Source organism: Oryctolagus cuniculus, chromosome 2, assembly GCF_964237555.1.
Source record: "Oryctolagus cuniculus chromosome 2, mOryCun1.1, whole genome shotgun sequence".
Taxonomy (NCBI): domain Eukaryota; kingdom Metazoa; phylum Chordata; class Mammalia; order Lagomorpha; family Leporidae; genus Oryctolagus; species Oryctolagus cuniculus.
In genome coordinates this window covers 167054347-167079626 of record NC_091433.1, presented here as the reverse complement: position 1 = coordinate 167079626, position 25280 = coordinate 167054347, and the positions used below count along the sequence as shown (strand labels likewise).

General features: G+C 36.4%; 1 long non-coding RNA gene across 4 annotated transcripts in view; it reads right to left on the bottom strand.

Annotated features, from left to right (window-relative positions):
• Nucleotides 1-25280, bottom strand: part of LOC103347702 (uncharacterized) — a 465165-nt gene that overhangs the window by 265712 nt on the left and 174173 nt on the right. For all 4 annotated transcript variants that reach the window (XR_011386714.1, XR_011386711.1, XR_011386712.1 and 1 more), the window contains exons 2-3: nt 8461-8615; nt 4602-4754 (exon numbers count right to left, since the gene is read on the bottom strand). This is a non-coding gene — a long non-coding RNA (uncharacterized lncRNA). The remainder of the gene's footprint in view (nt 1-4601; nt 4755-8460; nt 8616-25280) is intronic.

Genomic DNA, 25280 nt, shown 5'->3' with positions numbered 1-25280 from the left:
ATTAAGTTGTTCATCGACAGTCAGGATAAGGGCTGATCAAGTCATTGTTTCTCATAGTGTCCATTTCACTTCAACAGATTATCTTTTTGGTGCTCAGTTAGTTGTCACTGATCAGGGAGAACATATGATACCTGTCCCTTTGGGACTGGCTCATTTCACTCAGCATGATATTTCCAGATTCCTCCATCTTGTTGCAAATGACCGGGTTTCATTGTTTTTGACTGCTGCATAGTATTCAATAGAGTACATGTCCCATCATTTCTTTATCCAGTCTACTGTTGATGGGCATTTAGATTGATTCCAGGTCTTAGCTATTGTGAATTAAGCTGCAATAAACATTAAGGTGCAGAGAGCTTTTTTTATTTGCCAATTGCATTTCCTTTGGGTAAATTCCAAGGAGTGGGATGGCTGGGCTGTATGGTAGGGTTATATTCAGGTTTCTAAGGAATGTCCAGACTGACTTCCATAGTGGCTTTACCACTTTGCATTCCCACCAACAGTGAATTAGTGAGCCTTTTTCCCCTCATCCTCACCAGCATCTGTTGTTGGTAGATTTCTGTATGGGAGCCATTCTAATCTGGGTCAGGTGAAATCTCATTGTGGTTTTGATTTGCATTTCCCTGATTGCTAATAACCTTGAACATTTTTTCATGTGCCTGTTGGCCATTTGGATTTCCCCTTTGGAAAAAATGTCTGTTTAGGGCCTTGGCCCATCTCTTAAGTGGGTTGTTTGTTTTGATGTTGTGGAGTTTCTTGATTTCTTTGTAGATTCTGGTTATCAACCCTTTATCTGTTGCATAGTTTGCAAATATTTTTTCCCATTCTGTTGGTTGCCTCTTCACTATCCTGATTGTTTCTTTTGAAGTACAGAAGCTTCTCAATTTGATGCAATCCCAAATGTTAATTTTGGCTTTGACTGCCTGCACCTTCAGGTCTTTTCCAAGAAGTCTTTGCCTGTGCTTATATCTTGCAGGGTTTCTCCACTGTTGTCTAATAATTTGATAGTGTCGGGTTGTAGATTTAAGTCTTTAATCCATGTTCAATGGATTTTTGTGTAAGGTGTAAGGTAGGGGTCTTGCTTCATGCTTCTGCATGTGGAAATCCAGTTTTCCCAGCACCATTTATTGAATAGACTGTCCTTGCTCCAGGAATTGGTTTTAGATCCTTGATCAAATATAAGTTGGCTGTAGATGTTTGGATTGATTTCTGGTGTTTCTATGCTGTTCCATTGGTCTATCCATCTGTTTCTGTACCAGTCATGCTGTTTTATTCCGTTCAAAATAGCTGTAAATTCCTCTTGTGTTTTTGTCTTTGATACATAAGTTCTTCATAAGCATTGTGTTTAATTCACAAGTATCTGGGGGAATTTATCAAATTTGTATTGCTACTGAATTCTAGTTCAGAGGTAGAGAATTTACTTATGAGCAAATAACATAATAGTTTTGAAACTTTGAAATGTATTAAATCTTTTTACATAAAATGAGGTGAGGTCTATTTATGTAAATTCCATATTCATTTGAGAATATGTATTATATGTTTTTTTATTATAGTGTTCTGATAATTTCAGTTAACTTGGTGGATAGTGCTAAATTCTTCCATATATTAACTGATAGTTGCAAACTCATTCTATTCATTTCTGAAAAAGGGTTATTTGAATCTCCATAAATTATTGCAGAGTTCCTCCCTTATATCTGAGAATTACTGACTAATGAATTTTAGTTTTAGAATTGATACATACACACTGAAGGTTACTGTGTCTTCTTGATTATTTGACCTTTTTATCTGATGGTTATTCAGGAAGTTTACTTTCTTATGCTCAGTGTTTGCAGAAATGTAAACATTTCTGTTCTTTAAGTTTCACCCTGATGGTATCTCTGTGTCTTTTTCTTTAAAGCATTTTTGCAAACAGCATGTAGATCATTATTGTGTTTTTTTTTTTTTTAACTCGCCTGATAATCATGGCCTTTTAATTGGGTTCTTTATCCTATGTATGTTTAATGCAATTATTTAAACATCTTTTTAAGTGTATGATCTTCAGATTTGTCATTTACCCTGTTGCTCTTTTTTCCTTTGTTCCTCCTTCCACACCTTTATTCCATACTACAGGAGGTGCTGATTCAAGTGTTTTTTTTATGTCCATTTTATGTTTTCCACTGACCTTTTAGCTATGCTCCTTTGTTTTATTTTTGGTGTTTACTGGACTGATTACAATATGCATCTTCAAATTTCAACTTGCATTCACAAGGCATGTCTCTGCACATGCCTAAATAGCTATATGTTTGCGCACACTGTTCCTGCTTCTTGAAATTTTTTTTTTAAATCACCTTCGATGTTCTTTTCTTTACTTCCTTTTGGTCACTGCTCAGAAGTTATTTCATCAGAAAAACCTTCCATGAATCCTCTACATAAATGTGTTGTCCGTATCCCAGAGCTCATTATCCCTCATATCTTGCTCTATTTTTCACAATATTTTTAATATTTAAGGACATTTGATAAGATAATAAATTATACGGATTACTTATGGGGATTTAGGGTGCCCAGTTTGAGTGTATACAATTTTATAATCACAAATAAGTATAATTACTGATGTTTTAACACATTTCTGAATACTATTTCAAAACCTAGGCCAGCGCCGTGGCTCAATAGGCTAATCCTCCACCTAGCAGCGCCGGCACACCAAGTTCTAGTCCTGGTTGGGGCGCCGGATTCTTTCCTGGTTGCCCCTCTTCCAGGCCAGCTCTCTGCTGTGGCCCGGGAAGGCAGTGCAGGATGGCCCAAGTGTTTGGGCCCTGCACCCCATGGGAGACCAGGATAAGTACCTGGCTCCTGCCATCGGATCAGCGCAGTGCGCCGGCTGCAGCGCTCCGGCTGCAGCGGCCATTGGAGGGTGAACCAACGGCAAAGGAAGACCTTTCTCTCTGTCTCTCTCTCTCACTATCCACTCTGCCTGTACAAAAAACAAACAAACAAAAACTTGTACACTGAACTTAAAATTTCAATACCTCAATACTTTTTTTAGAGTTTTATAAATATAATACTTATTTAAATGCCTACTAACTGTAAATAATTCTTTCAATGTTCAAAATCCTCTCCTTAACATGCATTGACATCCCTCATCCTTCAAATTTCCACTCAAGATTATATTTTCCTCTTATTTCAATCCTGGATTAAGTTTCTGCTTACATGCCCCTGAAAAACACTTGTCTAAGAATATTTATCTCACAGTACTGCAATTGCAATTTGTTTCCCTGTACCTAGCACAGTCCACGGCACATAGCAAGCACTCAATAAACATTTGTGGATCAAAGGAGCAAGAAAGAAAGTAATATAGAAGAGAAAAGAAGGCAGAAAGCAGCTTTTCTCCAGTACTTACTCTTGCGGTCAATGCACCTTCAATACCTCGCATTTTTTAGCTTCAAAAAGATATACAAAATTCCAAAATGAAAATAGAAGTACTTTTTCAATTCAGTTAGATCCCACCTAATATAATCTATGCATTCAAGCTTAGGACAGGAAAGACAACCATTGGCTGTCAAGTAATGGTTGAGCAAACTCTTACTGGCTTACTAAGATCACATATAGCTGCAGTGAATTCTTAGAATATAAGATTCTGTTACTTTAGTATGCATCACATAGTCCTAAATACAATATGCACTATTATGAAATATTACATAAAATGCCACTGCTTCTTGACTTAACCTTTTCCATCTTGTTGCTTAGTAACTTTGCTCTACAAAATTTCAAATTCACACTCGCTGCTTGAAGCAGAAATTTTCTGTAGAGGAAAAGCTTCAAGGATAATGACTCAGTTCTGCAATTTAGCCAAATCTCTCAGAAGACCCTGGATGATATATGTATATCTGTAAAAGCAGCATCTCTTTCTATCTTTCTAGCATTTCACATTAATCTTCTTCTGTTTCTCCTATCCTTTGTTCATCATTCTTTAAATACATCATAATCATCACCTTCACACCTGCTGTGCCAGAGCTCTGATTTGCCTCTCACTTGTATTTCTTTATCCCAACTCTCCAGAAAAGAATCAATCATCCCTTCCTCTGTGTTCCCAAAGCCTACACTACATAACTCATCTACGATATACTTTTTTATAAAAAACATAATTACACCTAGCATAAAGAAGAACTTTTTCTCACTCTAATATTGTTTAATAAGTACACTATATCGGTGTGCAAAAATTAATATGCAGGCTCTTTTCAAATACGAATAGAAACCTCAAGAACTCAGAGTATAAAATAATCAATCCATAGTCTTTTACAGAAGAAAACACCACTTGGTGATTCCTCCTCCGGGGTAGGATGAGCAGGGCAAGAGCCAGGGAATAGTGATGGATGATGAAGATAGCCATGATTGAACATGTGATACCAGCTGTGTGGTGCTGTATATTTGCAACGAAGTTATCAGTTCATGCAAAATTTGGATGATAAAACATTTTGTGAATAACTGGTGACAGTCAGGATTTTGCACTCATGTGGTAGGAGTGAAATTATGATGGAAGGGACAGGTGCAGTCAGGTGATGGCCAAGAGAAAGGTATTAAAATAAAAGTAATAAAATGCTGTGAACTTGAAGCAAGTTTAGACATACCTCTCATGGCCTGTGCTCACTCAAATTTCATTTTAGTCCTTCTATCTTGGATCTTGTGATCAAGCATGTGTTGGCCACCTGTATCTCATAAGTAATCATTCATCCTTAAACACAATCAAGGTTGTAGATATTCTTGGGTAAACTTGAATTTGTCTAAATAATTGAACAAGGACACAGAGCAGACTGATCAGAATATATCTTAATCGCTATTAGAATATACCTCAAAGTCAGAGCACAGTTTGTAAATTACACAACTGAATGTCATTATATGGGAAGCTAAGTATACAGAAAATGGTATGTGAACTTACTAGACTGAGCACTTCTAACAAATGTAGAAGTTGTTTCCAGCACAGCTTAACTGATATATCAGGCTTTAAGAGATTAAGGAAATCATTTCTAGAAAGAGAGAAAAAGCCTGTTGTATAAACATTTAAGTTTCTCTCTCTTATTTCTTCTAGTAACAGAGGAATCTGCTGGTACCCAGATTGCTACTACATTGTTGCCTATTAGGCACTGGGATCCTTTTACAAGGCTGCAAGCTACTGGAAATGAAAGATATTTAAGGCAGCATATAGTTAAGGGATAGAGAGGATTTGAGATTGTGGAGAGAACAAACTCCTGAGATGCTGCAGGTCTTGAGAGTGGGGACATAAAGTTGTGATGATACAGCATATGGTCTCAAAGCCTCAAGTGGAACTATCTTACAAATAAAATAGTCCAAAACACTAGAATTGGTATTCTGGAAAGGGAAGATATTCCAGGATTGAAGGCCAAATATCTACCAACAGGAAAAGAATAGGCCAGAAACATTTTAGACACACGGAAATTTTTCAAGTAAATCATTCACCAAAGTGATTCTAAAGTCAATTTGAAAAATCAAACCCAGAGAGCAATTCATTCCAATGCTCTATTAGGATAAAAATGTGGACAGTATGAGCAGGTTAATAGATCCAAATTTATACTATTAGTGACCAAAATCCACAAAAAAGATAGAGAGATATTAACATTAACTTCCCTTTGGGACCAAGTATAAACAGGTTATGGTGCTGAAAGTGAGTGGGAATTTGAATTTATGCATACATGGGGCAGGCCCAGAAGTTAAATACAGGTGCTAAGATGTGAGTTGAGGCCAATCCCCTACTTCTGCCAAGAAGGTACACAAGTTAGGAATAATGCTTAACATGTATTTCCTTCTCTTTTACTGTTACATGATCATATTGAATTTCCTTATACCCTTAGAATTTAGGCATAGAAACCTAACTTGTTTTGGTGAACGGAATGTGAGTAGAAGTAATGGGGTCACGTCTAAGCCAGATGTTTAAATTCAGTACACAAACTCTTTTATTCCTTCCCACTACTGCAACAATCAAGGAAGGACATATTAAGATGAAGCCTCTATCAGTCTGCAGCCCTGATTTTCCCATGGAATTTGTACACAGCAAGTGATGGAGAAGCAAACCTTTACTCTTGAAAGCTCTGATGTACACACTCCAAGGGGACCTCCAATAATGTTCACCTCCTAGTGCTCATTTTTCTGCATAGTCCCTTGTCTGTCAGTACATATCAAAACTGCCTCTGTAATTTGTTTCTTTTTATTTATTTATTTGACAGGCAGAGTTAGAGGGGGGGGGTCTTCCTTTTCCATTGATTCACCCCCCAAATGGCCGCTACAGTCGGTGCGCTGTGCCGATCCAAAGCCAGGAGCCAGGTGCTTCCTGGTCTCCCATGTGGGTGCAGGGCCCAAGCACTTGGGCCATCCTCCACTGCACTCCTGGGCCACAGCAGAGAGCTGGCCTGGAAGAGGAGCAACCGGGACAGAATCCGGTGCCCCAACCGGGACTAGAACCCGGGTGCCGGTGCCGCAGGCAGAGGATTAGCCTAGTGAGCTGCAGTGCAGGCCTATAATTTGTTTCTAACCAATAGAATTCATCAAAAACCATGGGAGATCTTATCTGTGATAGTGGAACAACAGATGTTAAGACTTTGTCTTAAGAAGAACACCAGATGCTCCTTTCACTTGCCTTGAAGAAGTAAGCTGCTCTGAAATCGGGTCTATGCTAGAGAAGCCCAGTGGTGTGGTCTGAAGGAAGCCTCCAAGATCTAAGGACCTTGAATTTAAGGGCTTCAAGCCGAAACCAAGCCTCTCTCCAACAATCACAATAAAATAAATGTTGCCAACAAAACTACGGCACTTAGATGAGACCTTTCTTCAGTTAAGGCTCTGATGGAACTGCAGCCTCAGCTGACACACTGATGACAGCCTGGTGAGTGAGCCTCTGGCACAGAGATCCAGAACCCTAACCTCTGGCCTGTCAAAGCCGGGAGGTAATTACTGAGTGCATTTTAAGTGCCCAAGTTTATGGTAATTTGTAACACATTGAGATTTGGAAGTTGTTTTTTATTGCAGTGTAGTCCTACCCTATACTTTTTAATGGAAGGATGCAAAATAAGCTAGAGACTTGTTTTCAAGATTTTGCCTGTGTCTTTGCTTACAATATAAGTGGCTTCCACTCATACCACTTTCCTATGATCCACTGGTGTTGCCTGTCTAAATATGGATTAAGCTTTGTATGGGACAGATTCTAGTTCAAAAAACAACAGGGAATTTTGTGAGGTGGAAATATTCACCAATTGATTTGGATTACAGTGATCATGGAGCTACTGAGACACTGCGCATGAAGTGAATTCTATGCATGTATACAGGAATCTTTTTAGAAAGTCAATTATTTGGACAACGTGTGATGTTTATTTGTGTCTGTCTACACGTCTGGAGCACTACCACGTAACTTCAGATTCATATGCATTCAAGTTTGATAGATTGGATCTTAAGAAAGCTACCTATATGATTTAACTACAAAATGAATCCACGGTAATTCTGATAAGAACTGGTTGGGGGCTGCCTCGAATTAGTAAATCTAATGTATTTTACAACAATAGGGCTGCTGGATTAACTTTTATGTTAAACTTCCCTAGAGTCTTACACAAGTCAGTATTTGGTTATTTTTTTTCTTCTAACTTGTTATTAATTAACTCATATCACATTTCAGAATTTGTTACATACTACAGGTAAGTAACTTTTCTGTGTAAGTAATTCTGTATAATACTGGCTTTGAATACTTCAGAAAATTTCCATGTCAGTTAGCTTCTCATTCTCAGAATTTATCATGGAACCTGGCATATTCACTGTATTCACATGTTCATTGGTTCACTGTAAGAAATGGAATGGAATGGAAAGAAATGGAATGAAAAGAAATGGAATGAAATGCCATATCATGTCATTTCATACCATGTCCTGGTTGGTAATTTGGCTGCTTCTTACTGGCTTGGATGTTGGTGGATCTATATTTCTAGGACAACATCTATGGTAGGAAAAGGGGAAGAAAATGATACCATGTTATTGCAAATGCAGACTCCATAGAAAATTAGACTCATTAGATTTTGTCTCTAGGAAATTTGGAATAAGGATTCACTGAAAACAGTGCTTATTTGAATTAAAGGGAAAAAATAAAACAGCATGTGGGAGGTCATATCAGAAAGAAGGAGGAAAAATTCACAAAGTACAGAGAAAAATAGGGAAGCCACAAAAACATATACAAAGTTGACAGGGAAGGTGGAAAGTGGGAGAGAAATAACAAGAAATGCTGGCATACTTTTTGATTATTAAAGAGTTGTCATTTCCATCCTTTGGTTTTCAACAATCCAATGCTTTACCTTTAAAACAAATGGTGTCTTGATTTGAAGTATGGAATTCATTAAATGCTTCTCCAGTAAGATGTGTTGTTTCCCAAGACCTGTTTATATTCATGATAAATTCTAATACACGATAAGCCATGAGAAGGAAGCTCCAACAGAAACTTACCAGTAAAGCAAGATACTTTTGAAATTATAGTTCATAATACTTCATTTATCATCTTCTACTAGGAAGTAGTTGTATTATTCCCAATAGGGCCATAGCAGGATTTGAGGTAGTCTGTGAACTAGGATGGGCAAAAGGATATCCTTAGCTCTGCCAACCTATAACTTAAAATGAGAAATATCTTTAGTTATAGATGTGGAAAAATCAACAGTAATATAGAGTAATGTCTATGACATTACCATTAATGGAAATTAGATATTTTCTTATGTTACTATAATTTTTCTAATAGTATTTTTTATTTTATTTATTTTAGATGGAGAGAGAACAGGGGTGGGGGCAGAGAAATATCTTCAATCTATTGGGTGATTTCTCAACTCAAGTGCCTGCACCAGTTGAATCTGGGCCATGGCCAAATCAGGGGGCAAGAAATCAAACTGGGTCTCTCCCAAGGGTGACAGAGCCTCAAGTACTTAAGCCATCACCTACTACCTCCCAACATGTCATTTCCAGGCAGCTAAAATTAGAAGTGGGTTTAGGTCAAAGTAACCAAAGACATGGGATTCCTGGATGATTTGATGATCAGTGAATGGAGAATCAAATTCATGAAAACCAGAGGAAGACTAGGCAGAACCATACTCCTGTGCCTCTGAGTATTAGGATATTTCTTATCTCCAGTTTTGGACTTCTTATACCTACTATAAAGCATCTGAATATATCTTTAGAAGAAACTTATTGAAAAATAAAAAAGTAGAAAAATTTTGTTACTGCTGTAGTTGAGGTCTTTCAATATTATATCTGTGAACATATTAAATGATGTTATCAAACTAAGTCAAATCTCTCAAATTGACTAACAGTTAAGGAACATAAATATATGTTGTACTGAATTTGGAAGTAGTGATGAAAAAATGTCAACCCTATCACTTCAAATTTTCATTCTTTCATAAAGAAATGTTTCAATGATTTTTCAGTAAGAATATATACATATAAATATATGCTCTAGTGATGATTTTTAAATAAGCATCTGTCAGCCTTCAGTTATTACCTAAATGAATTTGAAAAAGAGATTCTGTGGCTAGAATTACAAATCAGTGGATCTGCTACTTACAGCACTTAGGGAGTGAAGTACCATTGACAGTAATTACTTCTTTTCCCCTTGAGGGCCCCAGAAAAGGAAAGGATAGCATTTTCCTACTGAGGAAATTCAGTGTTTGACAGACCATGCAAAATTATAAAATTAGCTAATTGATAACTTATTAACATTAGAAGCATGCATGTTCGTTAGTAGATAGTTTTAAATAAATTTTTGTTCTAATTCCAAATTAGTATTTCTAATGAGACCTATCAAGAAATCTTGTTTTATTTAATTGCCTATATCTTCCTTTGCATTAAATCTATCTCTGATTAGTTTCTACAACCTTTTAGTTATGTATAAATAGAGAACTCACTAACAATGAGGTCTCTGCGTTCCCTGCACTAACAATTTAATCTATGATGTTATTATAAAAATATTGAAAATAATCAACAGCAACTACAACAGAATCCAGCCTAGAAAAATAAAAGAAAGATCACCTCTGACTGCCTCTTTAATATAGGAAGTCAACCCTTGGTTCCTGACTGACAACAATGAACAGTACATTCAGAAAGAATTGAGAATGATTCAATAGCTTTAAGATCCATTTTGTGAAAAACACTTAGTTTAAGCCATTCTTCTCAAACTACTTCTGTAATAAATTTACTCTCCTGAGAAACAAGAATAGAGGCAAACAAAAAACCTTATGAAAAGAATTGCTGTAATTTGTAAAAAGGAAACAAAAGCTATTAAAACAATGAAAAACCTTGATTCTAATAGTCTCTTAATGCCCAGAGTCTTGTGGGTATTTGTAAACTCCTTACTGGTTGGCACATCTAGAATCCCAGAGAAAATGATCAAAGGGGCCTCAGGTAACTCATGTGTAAAAGGCAGAATTGAACAATTCTCTGACAGAGATACTGTGAGGATTTCAGGAAACAAGAAAAGAACAGAATCCAGTAATGTGCCTGATATAAAACGGGTACTCAACATATTTTAGTACTCTTCCTTTTCTGATGGTTGTGTGCATATGTGTCCAAGTCCCTATTGATCATTAAGTTGAGCAGCACATTAAAGAACAAATGAAATGCACTTTGATTGCAGGTGAGATAAAATCAAGGGAAGGAAGAAAACATAAATTTAAACCAATTACACTTGAAAATGGACTGGGCATTAAAAGAGTGAAGGAAAGGAGACAGGACAACAAAGCAATGTATCTTAAATGGGTAATAAAATAGTTCAAGCTTAGATGTCTTTCGTTGTTCTCAGTCTGAATCTCTGAGGGGCTTTGTCAGTTCCTCCTGGCTCTGTGTGCCTGGAGCATTTCCCATTACCTTCCAGAAAATCCTTGGCTTTTATTTGATGTAATAGATTTAAATTAGGATAATGATCCTCTCAACGATATTAAAGAATTTGGATTTACAAAAGCACATATTAGTTAATCTTATTGCTTAGTATTTTAAAGTGAACTTTAAATTGTAAGTATATAGGATGCTTGCTAGCGTCTAAATGTTTGTGTCCTCCATAAATGCATATGTTTAAATCCTAATTCCCAAGATTATGATGATGATGATGATGATATGATGTGATTAAATCAATAAGCTAGAGACCACATGAATAGTATTAGTACTCTTAAAAGAGGCCACATAACAGTATAAAGAAATATATAAAACTTGTATGACTTAAATAAAATATATATTAAAAATAAAAAAAGGGGCCAGCGTCATGGCTCACTTGGTTAATCATCCGCCTGCAGCACCGGTATCCCAAATGGGTGCTAGGTTCTAGTCCCAGTTGCTCCTTTTCCAGTCCAGCTCTCTGCTGTGGCCCAGGAAAGCAGTGGAGGATGGCCCAAGTGCTTGGACCTCTGTACCCACATGGGAGACCAGGAGGAAGCACCTGGCTCCTGGCTTCGGATTGGCATAGCTCTGGCCATAGCAGCCATTTGGGGGGTGAACCAATGGAAGGAAGATCTTTCTGTCTCTCTCTCTCACTGTCTAACTCTGTCAAATAAATTAAAATAAATAAATAAATAAATAAAAAATAGAATAAGTCACAGAGAGATCTTTGCTGTTTTGCCCACATGAGGTCACATTCTGCAACCCTGGAAAGGGCACTTACAAGAACTTAACTGTGCTGGCAGCCTGATCTTGGACTTCCAGCCTCCAGAACTGGGAAAAGTAATTTCCCATTGTTTATGATGCATTCTGTTACAACTGCCCAAATGGACTAAGACAAAACCACAGCCCAAGTGACTGCCTTATATAATCTAGAATTAGGGAGAAGCCAGACAGAAAGGAAAGTTGAAAAACAAAAGGGAAAGAGAAAAGGAGAGGAAAACATAGAAAAGACAGAACACAACATACTTTAAAAATCTAACTGAAATTAAATAAATAGAAACTAGTTCTTGAGAACATAGACTTCCTTGTGCTTCTGTAAATTCTCCAGCAAAACATGGGTTGCTCCCCCAAAAAATATTTTTTAAAACTACATTGCCCTTCTCTTCCATTTCCACCTATAGAATCTATATATACTCTTTGTTGCTGTGCCTCCAGGAATGCAAAATGGAAATGATAAAATTCCAGAAAATGAAAATGCAGTCAATCACGGGGATTCAGAGTGAGAGTAGTGCTGGGAAAGACCGCCGGCAATGCAAGATGGGGCTAGAAAGCATCACCGTCTGCAGCTTGGAAAGACAGAAGCAAAGGATGCCGAGGAGATTAAAATCTTAAAACAGAAAATAGTGATGACTGATACAATGAAAACAGTTGTATATTTACCTTTTAAAATCTGAATCAGTAGGATGAGTCTCTGTTTGAGAGGATCATTTTTAAACCTAAGCAAGGTAAACAGCACAAAACAAGTCGGGGGAGTACTTCTTTATATAGAGGATAATACTTATGAAATTCTTAACCCCCAAGAGGTAGGCATGGACAGCAAACATAAGTGGACTCTCAAAAGGACTGGCTGAATTTATATTCCATAGTGCCATCAATGGAGATTACAAGGAACTGATGAACACTGTACCTCAAAGTTTAATGTCAAGATGAAAAATTATATCCACTCATGGTACATTCCCTTGGGCCCTTGTTTGCACAGGTTTGGGAGCTAGATGGAACATTAATCCATACTAGTCATGGTTATTTCTAAGCTTTATCTTCCCAATTTAAAACTTACAATGTTGTGAAATATGTTGGAAGAAAACTCAGAGACTGACTATCTAATTCAACTTCTTCATGTTATACAAAGGAAACTTGATTCCCAAAGTCATATTGACTTACCTAGTTGGGAGAAGAATAAGTAATAAAATTAGTACTTCTAACTCACAGAGAATTCTTGATAACTTGTATGTAATTAATGCATTTTTCTTTCTAGATGATAAGTAAGAACTAAAACTATAGGACATATTGTAGACTATCAAGAAACATACCCAGAGCAGGAATCATTATGATTCTTCTTTTTCAATCAGTAAATTAATTTCTTAATACGATTTTGTGGCAATTTATGTCTTCCATCAATTATTCTTTTTTTAAGATTTATTTATTTCTTTGAAGAGTTAAAGATAGGCAGAGTTACAGATAGGCAGAGGCGGGGCGGGCGGGGGGGGGGAGAGGTCTTCCATCCACTGGTTCACTCCCCAGATGGCCGCAACAACTGGAGCTGTGCTGATTGAAAACCAGGAGCCAGAAGTGTCTTCTGGTCTCCTATGCGGATACAGGGACCCAAGGACTTGGGCCATCTTCTACTGCTTTCCTAGACCATAGCAGAGAGCTGGATTGGAAGTGGAGCAGCTGGGACTCTAACCGGCACCCTTATGGGATGCTGACACTGCAGGCGATGGTTTTACCCTCTATACACAGTGCTGTAGTCTATTTATTTGAATTGATTTGATTTCAAAGGTGATGTGTGTGTGAGAGAGAGAGTGAGAGAGAGAGAGAGAAATCTTCCATCTGCTGGCATACTCCCCAAATGCCCCCAACAGCAAGGTCGTTGCCAGGGGCCCATGTAGATGGCAGGGTCCTAATCTGTACCATCATCAGCTGCCCCCTAGGGTACACAAAGTTGGGTCGAAGTAGAGCTGGGACTTCACACCTAGGCACTGTAATAGTGACTGCACATGTCCCAAGCAGTGACTTAAAATGCTCTATTACAATGCCTGCCCCATCATGCACCTTCAAACTGCATAAATTTAGTTTTCTTACTAATCTTTTAAGTTCTCAGTCTGTTTTGAAGCCAAGTTTGAACTAAGGTAACAGCCTCTGAGGGGGTTATTTTCTACTAAAGGTCTTGAACCTGTGTTAAAACAACATCATTCTTTTCTCACTGAATTTTGAATTGTCCTGGTGAGTAGCTCTACACAAAGTAAATGGTGTGGCTACCTAAGGTGTGGCTTGCCTAGACACCTCCTAAAATAACTGACCTTGAACCAAACCATAGTAAAACTCCTCCCAGACTATCTGAGAAGGTGGAACAACTCAATCACAGCTGCTGAGCAGGTTCTCTCTGCATTAACGTGTGTGCACATATTTTCTTCTATTTCACAGAGAAACGTGCTATTTAACATGACATCTGCAGACTTCACTGAAGTAGATGGTCTCAGATATTTACTGAAAACAAATGAGAAGTATTATTTAGCATGCTAAATGTAAGCTTCAAATGACAGCAGATCATTGCAAGGATACTGCAATTTTATTTCACTCATATTCAGAGAAATCAAACCACACATGTCAATAACCAGTCAAAAACAAGTAAAGCTCTGGTCACTGAAAGGATACCAATGGAATCCTGCATTTATGCTAGTTATCAGAACTTAGTGAAGTATTATTGCAAAGTATCTACAATACTGATTAGCTGAAACTATGAACTATACATAATTACATCCAGCATACAAATGTACATGTGTAGTTCATTTTCTGGTTTTGAAACTGTGCTATAATTGTGCCAGATTCTCTCGTTAGGGGAGTCTGGGTGAAAGGTACACGAGACCTCTCGGCTGCTTCTTTGCAACTTCCTGTAAGTCTATAATTATTTCACAGTAAAGTTGATTTGTTGAATTGCCAAAAAAAAAAAAAAAAAGAAAAAAAAAAAGAAAAAAAGTACATGTGTAGCAAAGTGTAGACGAAACTGCAAAAAGAACAAGCTAGTCATTTTGGAAAAAAAGAACCAATCTAGAGTATATGTCTTCCCTAGTGACTCACTTGTTCTCTGACCCTTCTGAGTGAGGCAATACTCAGTTCCAATGTGAAAATGTAAAGTGATTTGTCAATAGAACTACTGTTGGAACTGTCCAGTGTCATGATAGGATGATTAAATTCCTTTCCCATGCTTACTATCAGTGCCTTTCCTCTCTATGATCTGGAACCTTCTAGTACTTCATATTTTACACTTAGCTAATGATGCTTTTGGATCTTGAGTTTTTAAGTTAGAGTATAGGGTACTTAAAGAAAACAATATTTTTAAAAGGTTTTTCAATTCATTGTGCCCCACACAGCACAAAACACAGTCCACTGACTGACTGAGCAATCACAGATTGTGATAGGCAATCAGACTGGAGCAGGCAAGGAAAAAGGGTGCCATATCTCAAGGTACATTTATATTCATGACCTGACCTTTAGACTCCTTATAGAGTTTTGGAAATGATTTGTTAGAAGATAAAATTATTATTCCTATGTGCAGTAAATTTAGAATGGCTAACATTTTGGAATAAACAAGAATTTTTACTTGGCAGATAAACAGATCTAAATATATTTTTAAAAGAAACTCAACTTCTGCTGGAATATGATATAATAATATTTTAAACAATAATTTTTCCATTATAAACAATTAAAAGGGCAAAATATAAAAAGTTATGTTTTTTGTCACCAGAAAACTGATATCACAGAACTGTTGTCACAAAGAAAGGAGCCCTGGCTTTCTGCCTTCAGGTAGTTTCAGGACAGGAAAGGGAGGAGAAATTCAATCAGTGGTCACTCTTACTGAAGAAGACGGAGACTTAAGTTCAGTGAGGCCAAGGCAGCTAAAACTGGGAGTGAAGGGAGTGGGGAGAGGCAAGGTAAACAATACATGTTTGTGATTGGCTAAGCGAAGAAGAAATTTCAGAAGCTTAACAATTATCAGGACTTTGTATTGCAAATAATTTGCAGTTCGTGAAATCACTTGAATTCCTGTCAGTCAGAATGGAGAGATCTCTTTGTTAGAACATGGAGCATTCAGTAGATTCCCCAGAAGAAACATGGTTTAATAATGAGGACAAATTAGCCTTCTATTAGAGGTTACTCCATAACTGCCCCAACTCCAGCAGCAAAACACAGAGGCATCAAAATGACATATAAACAATTTCATTGACATGTAGACATTCAAACATGTAAAATTATAATGACCAACAAGGTATCAATGAAGAGGCAATTTGATCAGTATGATCAAATCTTAAAGAAAATCATAATGAGAATAAAGTAGAAGAAAAAATTTCAATAGAACTTAGACATGAAATTTATAATACCTGTAATTAATTTATCACTAGAATGAATTAACAGCAGCTAAGACGTGCTAGAAAGAAAGATCAGAGAACTTGAAGATAGAACAATAAAACTATGCAAATGAGACACTGAAAGACAAGAAAGAAAAGAAAGATTTTTAAAAAGAATGGTTTAATAACTTGCAAGTTAGTTTGAGTAACAGATAAAAGAAAAATAGCTGAAAAAATTAAAATTTTAATTTTTTTTTCAAATTTAGTGAAAGCAATAAGCCCAGATTCAGGAAGATCAATAAACAACAAAAAGAATGAACATGAAGAAAACCATATCAAATGTCATTATAATCAAGTTACTGAAAATTCAAGATAAAGCAAAAGTTTTTAAAAACATATCAAGGGGTGGACATTGTGACACAATGAGTTAGGTGGCTGTATGGGACACCAGAGTGTCAGCTGGAATTCTGCCTACACAGCTTTGGATCCAACTTCCTGCCATGCACCCAGGAAGGCAGGGTGTGGTGGCCCAAGTACTTGGCTCCCTGTCACTTAAAATGGAGAGCCAGATGGAGTTCCAGACTCCTGGCTTTGGCCCATTTCAGTCCTCCTGCTGCATTTGGGGAGTGAATCAACGGATGGAAGACCTCTCCCTGTCTCTCCTTCTCTCTCTGTTACTCTGACTTTCAAATAAATAAATATTTTAAAGATTTTTTAAAGATCATGTCAAGAAAAAAGGCATATTTCATACTGAGGGGAAATTTTTCCAGAGATACATTAAGAATTCAGTAAGCCAGAATCAGTTATATGAAATCTCAAGATGAATTACTCATTAAAAAAAACGCAGCAACTTTTAGGCTAGAATGCAAAGAAAATAGCCTATAAAGTTAAGCAATATAAACGTTCTCAAACAAATCTGACAGTTCTGTCAGAATGTGTGAATGTGCACTAAAACAAATGTTGAAGGAAGTTCTTCAGATACAATGAAGTAACATCCATTGAAACAGAAGATGACAAAAAAAAACACCAAAAATTGTAAATATGGAGGCAAGTACAAAAACATTTTATTACATTGTCTTAGTCTTTTAAAAATTGACTATTTAAGTAAAAGATGTTGATATATATTTATATTATATCTGTATATACACATTATATTTGTATATGTACATATATGCATGCACATATATGAAGTGTACCAATTCAAAAGCACAAAGGGTTAGAAGAGAAATGATGGGACTAGCTTTTTGTGTAACATTTCAGACACCACTTGGGGTGCCCACATCCCATAACAGAGTTCTTGGGTCAAATCCATACTCTTCTCCTGATTCCTGCTGCCCAATAATGCACACACTGAGAAGTAGCAAGTGATGGTTCAAGTAGGTGAGTCCCTGTCACCCAGGAGGGAAACCTGAACTAAGTTTCTGGCCCAAATTCCAGCTCTTGTGAGCATTAGAGAAGTACCCAGTGGATGAGATATCTCTATCTATCTTCCTTTCTAATAAATAAACCTTAAAATTTTAAGAAGTGAAGTATTATAGGAAAATGTTTTATGGTTAAGCTAAATATGTATGAAAGGGTAAGTGAAATTAAATATATATGAAATCTAGAACATTCCTTAAAGATACACAAAGAAGTATAGGAAGAAAGGTAGAGAGAAAATAGCTTAACAAAAACAAAAATAATACAAAACTTGAATAATCCCCAAAAAAGAAAAGCAAGTGAAAAGGAAGTAAAAATCATATATAATAAAGGTATATTTATGTTCAATTATGTAAAAATAGTTAAATGCAAATGTTCCAGATACATAAAAATCAATAACAGACAAGATAAATACAGATAATAATAAACCATATATTGTCTACATTTCAAGTAGAGTCACTTTAAATATAAATATATTAAATAAAAATATTAAATAAAAAGTAAAAAGATGAAAAACATGTATAATGCAAATAATATGTGTTAAGGAAATCAGGGGCTAACCTTGTGACTAAGAGGTTTAAGTTGCTGCCTGCAATAACTGCATCTTGCATAGGAGCAATGATTGGAATCTCAGCTGCTCGACTTTTTTTTTAAGATTTATTTATTTATTTGAAAGGCAGAGTTACAAGGAGGCAGACGCAGAGGCAGAGAGAGAGAGGTCTCCCATCAGTTGGGTCACTCCCCAGATGGCCAGAGCTGAGGCGATCTGAAGCCAGGAATCAGGAGCTTCCGCCGCGTCTCCCACACAGGTGCAGGGGCTCAAGAATTTGGGCCATCTTCCACTGCTTTTCCAGGCCCTAGCAGAGAGCTGAATCGGAAGTGGAGCAGCCAGGTCTCGAACTGGCACCCAAATGGGATGCCAGCACTACAGGTGGCAGTTTTTCCCGCTGCACCACAGTGCCAGCCCCGGTACTCCACTTCTGATCCAGCACCCTGCTAATGTTCCTGAGAAAGCATTGGAGGATATTCAAGTATCTAGATCCCTGTACCCACAGGAGAGCCCTGGATAGAGTTCCAGGGTCCTTGGCTGGCCACTTGAAAGGTGAAACAGTGGATGGAAGATCTCTATCTCTCTTCCTCACTCTTTGTCACTCAGCCTTTCAAATAAATAAATCTTTTTTTAAAAAGTCATATTAGTTACACTTAAGTAAAGGCATGTTTTCAGAGATTGAAAGGAACTTGTCATAATGATGAATGGGTCAGTTACTAATGAAGATATATCACATTTATATTTGTAAATACACAAACAAAATTCACAAAGCAAAAATTTCTCCTAGAACTAAGAAGAAAGAGAAAAATACAATTGTATTTGGAAATTTCAGGTCTTATCTTAATAGTGATAAAGCATGTAGACAGAATGTCAGTGAAAATACAAAAGAGAATAAGAGATGCTATCAATAAACTTGACCTGATACTTACTTACAGAATACTTTATTATTATATTATTTTTAATTAAATGAGCTACATTCACCAAAATAGCTCATATGTTGGACCATACAGTTAGATCCAATAAATTTAAAGAGATCCAAATATACAGTATGTTCTCCAGCAGTAGAACTAAAATAGAAATCAAGAAGAGAATACTATCTGGAAAGCTTTCAATAGTTGGACACTAAACAGTGTTCTTCTGAATAAACATGTCAATTAAGGAATCACAAAAAGAATTAGAAAATATTTGAAATGTATGGAAATGAAATCATCAAACTATCAAGCTTTCTATGATGTAGGTAAAAGAGTGCTTAGAGATATTTATAGTTTTAATTACTTAAGTTAGAAAAAAGTCTCAAAATAAATGAGGTAAGAGTAACTCTTATGTAACTAGAAAAAAACAGTGAACTAAAAACAAATTGGTATAATGAAGGAAATAAGTAAACAAAATGTATAAAATAGAAAACAAAGCATAGAGAAAAATCAACTAAAACTAGTTGATCTTTGAAAAGGATTCCCAACCCCAAAACTGATGATTCTCTTACTAAGCCAGCCAGGAGAAAAAAAAGACACAAATCATCAGAAATTAAAGATTCCACAGATATTAAAAATGCATGTGACATTTCAACAACTTGTGACAATATACTTTACCTGCAAGAAAACCACAGATATTTAGAAAATTAAAACCAACCAAAACTCACACAAACATGGAAAATCTAACTAGCTTAACAATGATTTTTTTCAAGAAAAATCTGCGTGCATATGTCCCTATGAGGAACTAAATCTATTTCCTCTAAATATGCAGTACTCCCAGAAGAGGGATTGCTGGCTCATGTTCTAGAAATACTTTAAATTTTTTGGTAGAAACTCCATACTGTTTTTCATAATGGCTGGACAAATTATATTCCTATGAACAGTATACAAGGGTACTGTTTCCCCACACTCTTATCAACACTTGGTATCTCTAGTCTTTCTGATAATAGCCATCATAACAGATATAAGATGATATCTTATTGTGGTTTTGACTTGCATTTCCATGATGATTGGTAATACTGAACATCTTTTCATACCTGTTACACATTTGCCTGTCACACATTCACCTGTCTACAGAAATGCCTATCCACAACCCACTTTGAAAAATCATGTTATTTACTTATATTTTGCTATTGAATCATGTGAGTTCCTTATGTAATTTGGATATTAATCCCTTAGCTAAAATGGTTATCAATTATCATCTTTCAATCTATAGGCTGCCCATTTTATTTTGTTGATTGTTTTCTTTTGAAGCACAGAAACATTTTAGTTTGATATGAACAGCACCTCATAGAGATATATTTTCATGTTCATTACAGAATTATTTGCAATAGCCAAGATATGTCAATACCCTGCTAGTGCCTAACAATAGATTAATTAATTCACAAATTGGAAGATACATATATTTTTCAACAAGTTCATGCAAAATGTTCATTATCGTTAACCCCATTCTTGCATGAAATTTCTGAAACCTCCTTGAGTTAATATTCCATCACACACACACACACACACACACACACAAATCTATATAGAGACTTTTTTAAAAGGAGGAGATTCTGTCATTTGAAACACCACAAATGAACCCGGAGAACACTAGACTAAGTGAAACATGTTAAAACATACAGAGACAAATACTGAATGAGTCCACTCATATATGTGAAACTTTAAAAAAGAACAATGTCTAATAAAAAGAAACAGAGAGTAAAAAGGTGATTACTGGGGCAAGATGGGAAGGGAGACAGGAGGATGGAAAGCTGTAAGTTAGATGTCACTAACTTACAGTTTTATAAGATGAGTAAGTCTAGAGCTTTAATGCACAGCTTGCGCATCATTGCTGGTAATATTGTATTATGACAGGAAGCAAATACTGGAAATGTGCTTAGACCATGAGAAGATTTTTGGTGTTCTTATGTCTCCCCCAAAAAGGGGTAACAATGTGAGATGGTGGATACATAATTTAATTGACTGCAATAATCATTTTGCATGTCTAAATATATCAGAATGCTATGTTGTATACCTTAAATACATGCAGTAAATTTTTTTAAAAAATTTCTCACCAAAAAGTCCCTCTTATATCTTATGATTTCAATGGTGAGTTCTATCAGACATTTATGGAATGGATACTACCAGCCATGGATATACTCTTTCAGGAAACAGAAAAAGACAGCACACTTTTCAAATGGTTTTATGAGGCTACCACCATCCCAACACAAAATCAAACACAGACACTATAAATAAAGAAACTACCGACCAATATCTTTCATGCATATCAATGCAAAAACCTTAATAATTTATAGTAAATGAAATCCAACAATATATTAGGATAACACGCAGAGTTTGCCCTCGGGATGCAAAAATGCTTTATCATTCAAAACCCTAGTAATATAACTCACCACATTGAAAGAATTAATGAGAAATACTACATCTTCATCTCAACAGAAGCAGAAAAATTACATAATAAATTTCAAGACATTTTCATGAAACTGTCAGGAAAACAGGAGTAAGAAAAAAATTTTCAGCCTAATAAGGAGATCAACATGAACACTGTTTTCATTACTTGATTTTTTATTAATGTTGAAAACCTGAATGGTTTCCCTTAAAATTAGGAATAAGCATGAATATCCACATTTAACATTTTTATTAACATGATGGTATGCAATAATTCTATATGGCTATCAAACAGGTTACATCACTTTGGAAAATGAAATGATGGCTGCAGGGTTCTGGGTATTTTATCAGTTCAGATTTCTTATTAGATTATCTTCTTGATCTATCAGTGTATGAAAATGTCCCAAAATAATTTGTTTTGAGAAATATTTTGGTAGTTTTGCCATTGTTTGTCTGATAGATTTGAAGCTATATTGTGGGATGAATTTAGGGTTCAGGACTGTTATTTATTGTGAATTGTTCCTTTATTATTAAGTGTTAATTCTCACTCCTCCAGCAATACATTTGTTTTTGAAAACTATCTACTCTGATAATATTGCTACATCAACTTCCTTTTTATTGGAATACACATATTTTTAATCAGTCATATTTCAGTCTTTCTATGTGTTTAATTTGTGTCACAGAAATGTCTCTTTCAAATATTTTATAGCTGGATTTATTTTTTATTATTATCTCACCTCTCTCCTTTTCCTTCTCTTTATCTCTTGCTCACGCGCTCTCTCTCTCCCAGTCTCTGCAAAATGCTCCCAGCAATGAAATTTCTTATATTTATAATTGTTCTGATTATTTGTATACTTAAACTCATTTACTTCTTTTTTTTCATGTTTTTTATAAATACTAAATCTTTAATATCCACTTTGAATATATACCTCTAGTTGTATTTATTATCAGACTAACTATAATTTTCCACTAGAAACTATTTAGAAGTGCTTTTTAGTATGAAGGTACTTAAGTTCAGGGAAGACATGGAATTAGAAGATAAGTTTCAGGCTGTCATTGTGGCACAGCAGGTTAAGTTACTGCCTGGAGACACCAGCAACACATACGGGTGCTGTTCAAATCCTGGCTGCTCCACTTCTGATTCAGCCATTAGTAATGTGCTTGGAAACACAGCAGAACGTGACCAAGCACCTCTGAACGCACAGGGGAGACCCATATGGAGTTCCTGGTTCTTGCATCAGCCTGGCCTACCCCAGCTGTTGCAGCCATTTCAGGAGTGAACCAGTGGATGGAAAGTCTTTTTCTGTCTTTCCCTCTCTCTCTGTAACTCTGCCTTTTAAAGGAAATAAAAAAAATTATTTTTAAAAAGATAAGGTTGGTTACAGTATTCAACCAAAAGTATTAAGTAGAACAAACAAAAAACAATACTAAGAGGGATATCAAGTTGGTCATCAACAGTCATGGGGAGGGCTGATCAAGTCACCGTTTCTCACAGTGTTCATTTCACTTTACTGTAATCAATACACAATTCTTCTTAAGTGCTGAAACTTAACTGAAAAGTGATCACTGTTAAATATGAGTGGGAATAAGAGAGGGAAGAGATGTGCAATTCGGGACATGCTCAAGCTGACTTACCTCAAACGGTAGAGTTAGAAACATACCAGGGGATTCCAATTCAATCCCATCAAGGTGGCATGTACCAATGCCATCTCACTAGTCCCAGTGATCAATTTCTGTTCACAATTGATCATAATGATAGGACTAAGAACCAAAGGGATCACATAAACAAGACTAGTGTCTGCAAATACTAGCTGATAGAATAAAAAAGGGAGAGAATGATCCAACATGGGAAGCGAGATACACAGCAGACCCATAGAGTGGCAGATGTCCTAAACAGCACTCTGGCCTCAGAATCAGCCCTTAAGGCATGCGGATCCAGCTGAAAAGCCCATGAGAGTATTTCAGGCATGGAAAGCCCAGACACTCTGGGAAAAAAAAAAAAAAAAAAACCAACAACACCTAAATGAAAGATCTCCACGAGTGAGATCCCAGTTGAAAGAACAGGTCATCAAAGAAGGAGGTACCTTTCTCTGAAGGGAGGAGAGAACTTCCACTTTGACCATGGCCTTGTCTAAATATGCTCAGAGTCAGTGAACTCAGGGGGCTTCCATAGCCTTGGCAGCTCATGACAAGAGCCTAGGGTGATTACTGAGGCCATAAACAAAAGTGTCAATTTGTTAAGTCAACAACAGGAGTCACTGTGCACTTACTCCTCATGTAGGATCTTTGTCCTTAGTGTGCTGTACATTGAGATTTAATGCTATAACTAGTACTCAAACAGTATTTTTCACTTTATGTTTCTGTGTGGGAGCAAACTGTTGAAATCTTTACTTAATGTATGCTAAACTGATCTTCTGTATATAAAGAGAATCGAAAATGAATCTTGATGTGAATGGAAGGGGAGAGAGAGTGGGAAAGGGGAGGGTTGCGGGTGGGAGGGACGTTATGGGGGGGAAGCCATTGTAATCCATAAGCTGTACTTCGGAAATTTATATTCATTAAATAAAAGTTAAAAAAAAAAAAAGATAAGGTTGGGGCCAGCACTGTGGGTAAAGCCGCAGTCTGCAGTGCCAGCATCCCTTCCCTTATGAGTGTCGGTTTTAGTCCTGGCTGCTCTACTTCCCATCCAGCTCTCTGCTATGGCCTGGGAAAGCAGTGGAAGATGGCCCAAGTCGTTGGCCCTGCACCCACATGGGAGACCCAGAAGAAGCTCCTGGCTCCTGGCTTAGGATCAGTGCAGCTCCAGCCATTGTAGCCAATTGGGGAGTGAACCAGCAAATGGAAAATTTTCTCTCTCTTTCTGGCTTTCCTTCTCACTCTGTGTAACTCAGACTTTCAAATAAATAGATCTTAAAAAAAAAAAGATAAGCTTAGTTTAGGCTAAAAATTCTGAAGTCCAATCATTGTGTTTCCATAATATTAATTTCCATGGACATTTTGTACACATGGATTAAAAAAAATTTTGCACCAATATAAATTTAATTAAATTTTTCTCAAACTTTTTGAAATACCCATACACATAGCAAAATAGAAGAAAAGAGGCTCCAGTTGATACATGTTTTTAAATCAAAATGATTAATCCTCCCAATGAGATGATGATATATTTGTGAGAGTTTTGAATTTGGAAGGACTTTTTATAGAGACTAAATAATTCATTTTACATATGCAAAGACTGAAACCAGAAGGTTTAGGTGAGACATTTATGGTCACAAAATGGATTAATTATTATAACATAACTGAATTGAAGTTACTGAAAGGCTCCTTGTCTAGTATTCATTCCAGATTGTCCTTTCAGGTATATGTTGTACAGACTGTTGAATATCACCATTTCTGCAGTACAGTAGTAGCACATTGCTTCCTGAAGGTGCTTGTAAGTTGAATTAATTCTGAGACATGCATATTAAGTTAAGAAGCACGCAAAACAGATGGTAAAATGCAAATGGATTAAGATCTCCAAGGTTATCCAGACCTGAATCTATTTAAAGAAGTATAGTCTGATTCTAGTCTCATCAATGACTTTGAAAACAATAGGCTCTGCTATTATACTATTATAAAAGATATGAAATATAATCCAACCTGCAGTTTCACTCTGTAAAAAGGGTATCATTTCAATATCTAATTTATTATTTTTCATTTATATATACCCTGAAGTATTATTTCTGTACAACTTTCATCTTCCCACTAAGTATTTGAATATTTTTATTATTTATTCCCCTCAAAAAATTATTCACTTGTTGGGGTCAGTTGTGGCACAATGAGTTAATCCTCTGCCTGCTGCACGGGCATCCCATATGGGCACTGGTTCTAGTCCCAGCTGCCCCTCTTCCAATCCAGCTCTCTGCTATGGCCTGGGAAAGCAGTAGAAGATGGCCAAAGTCCATGGGCCCCTGCACCCACATG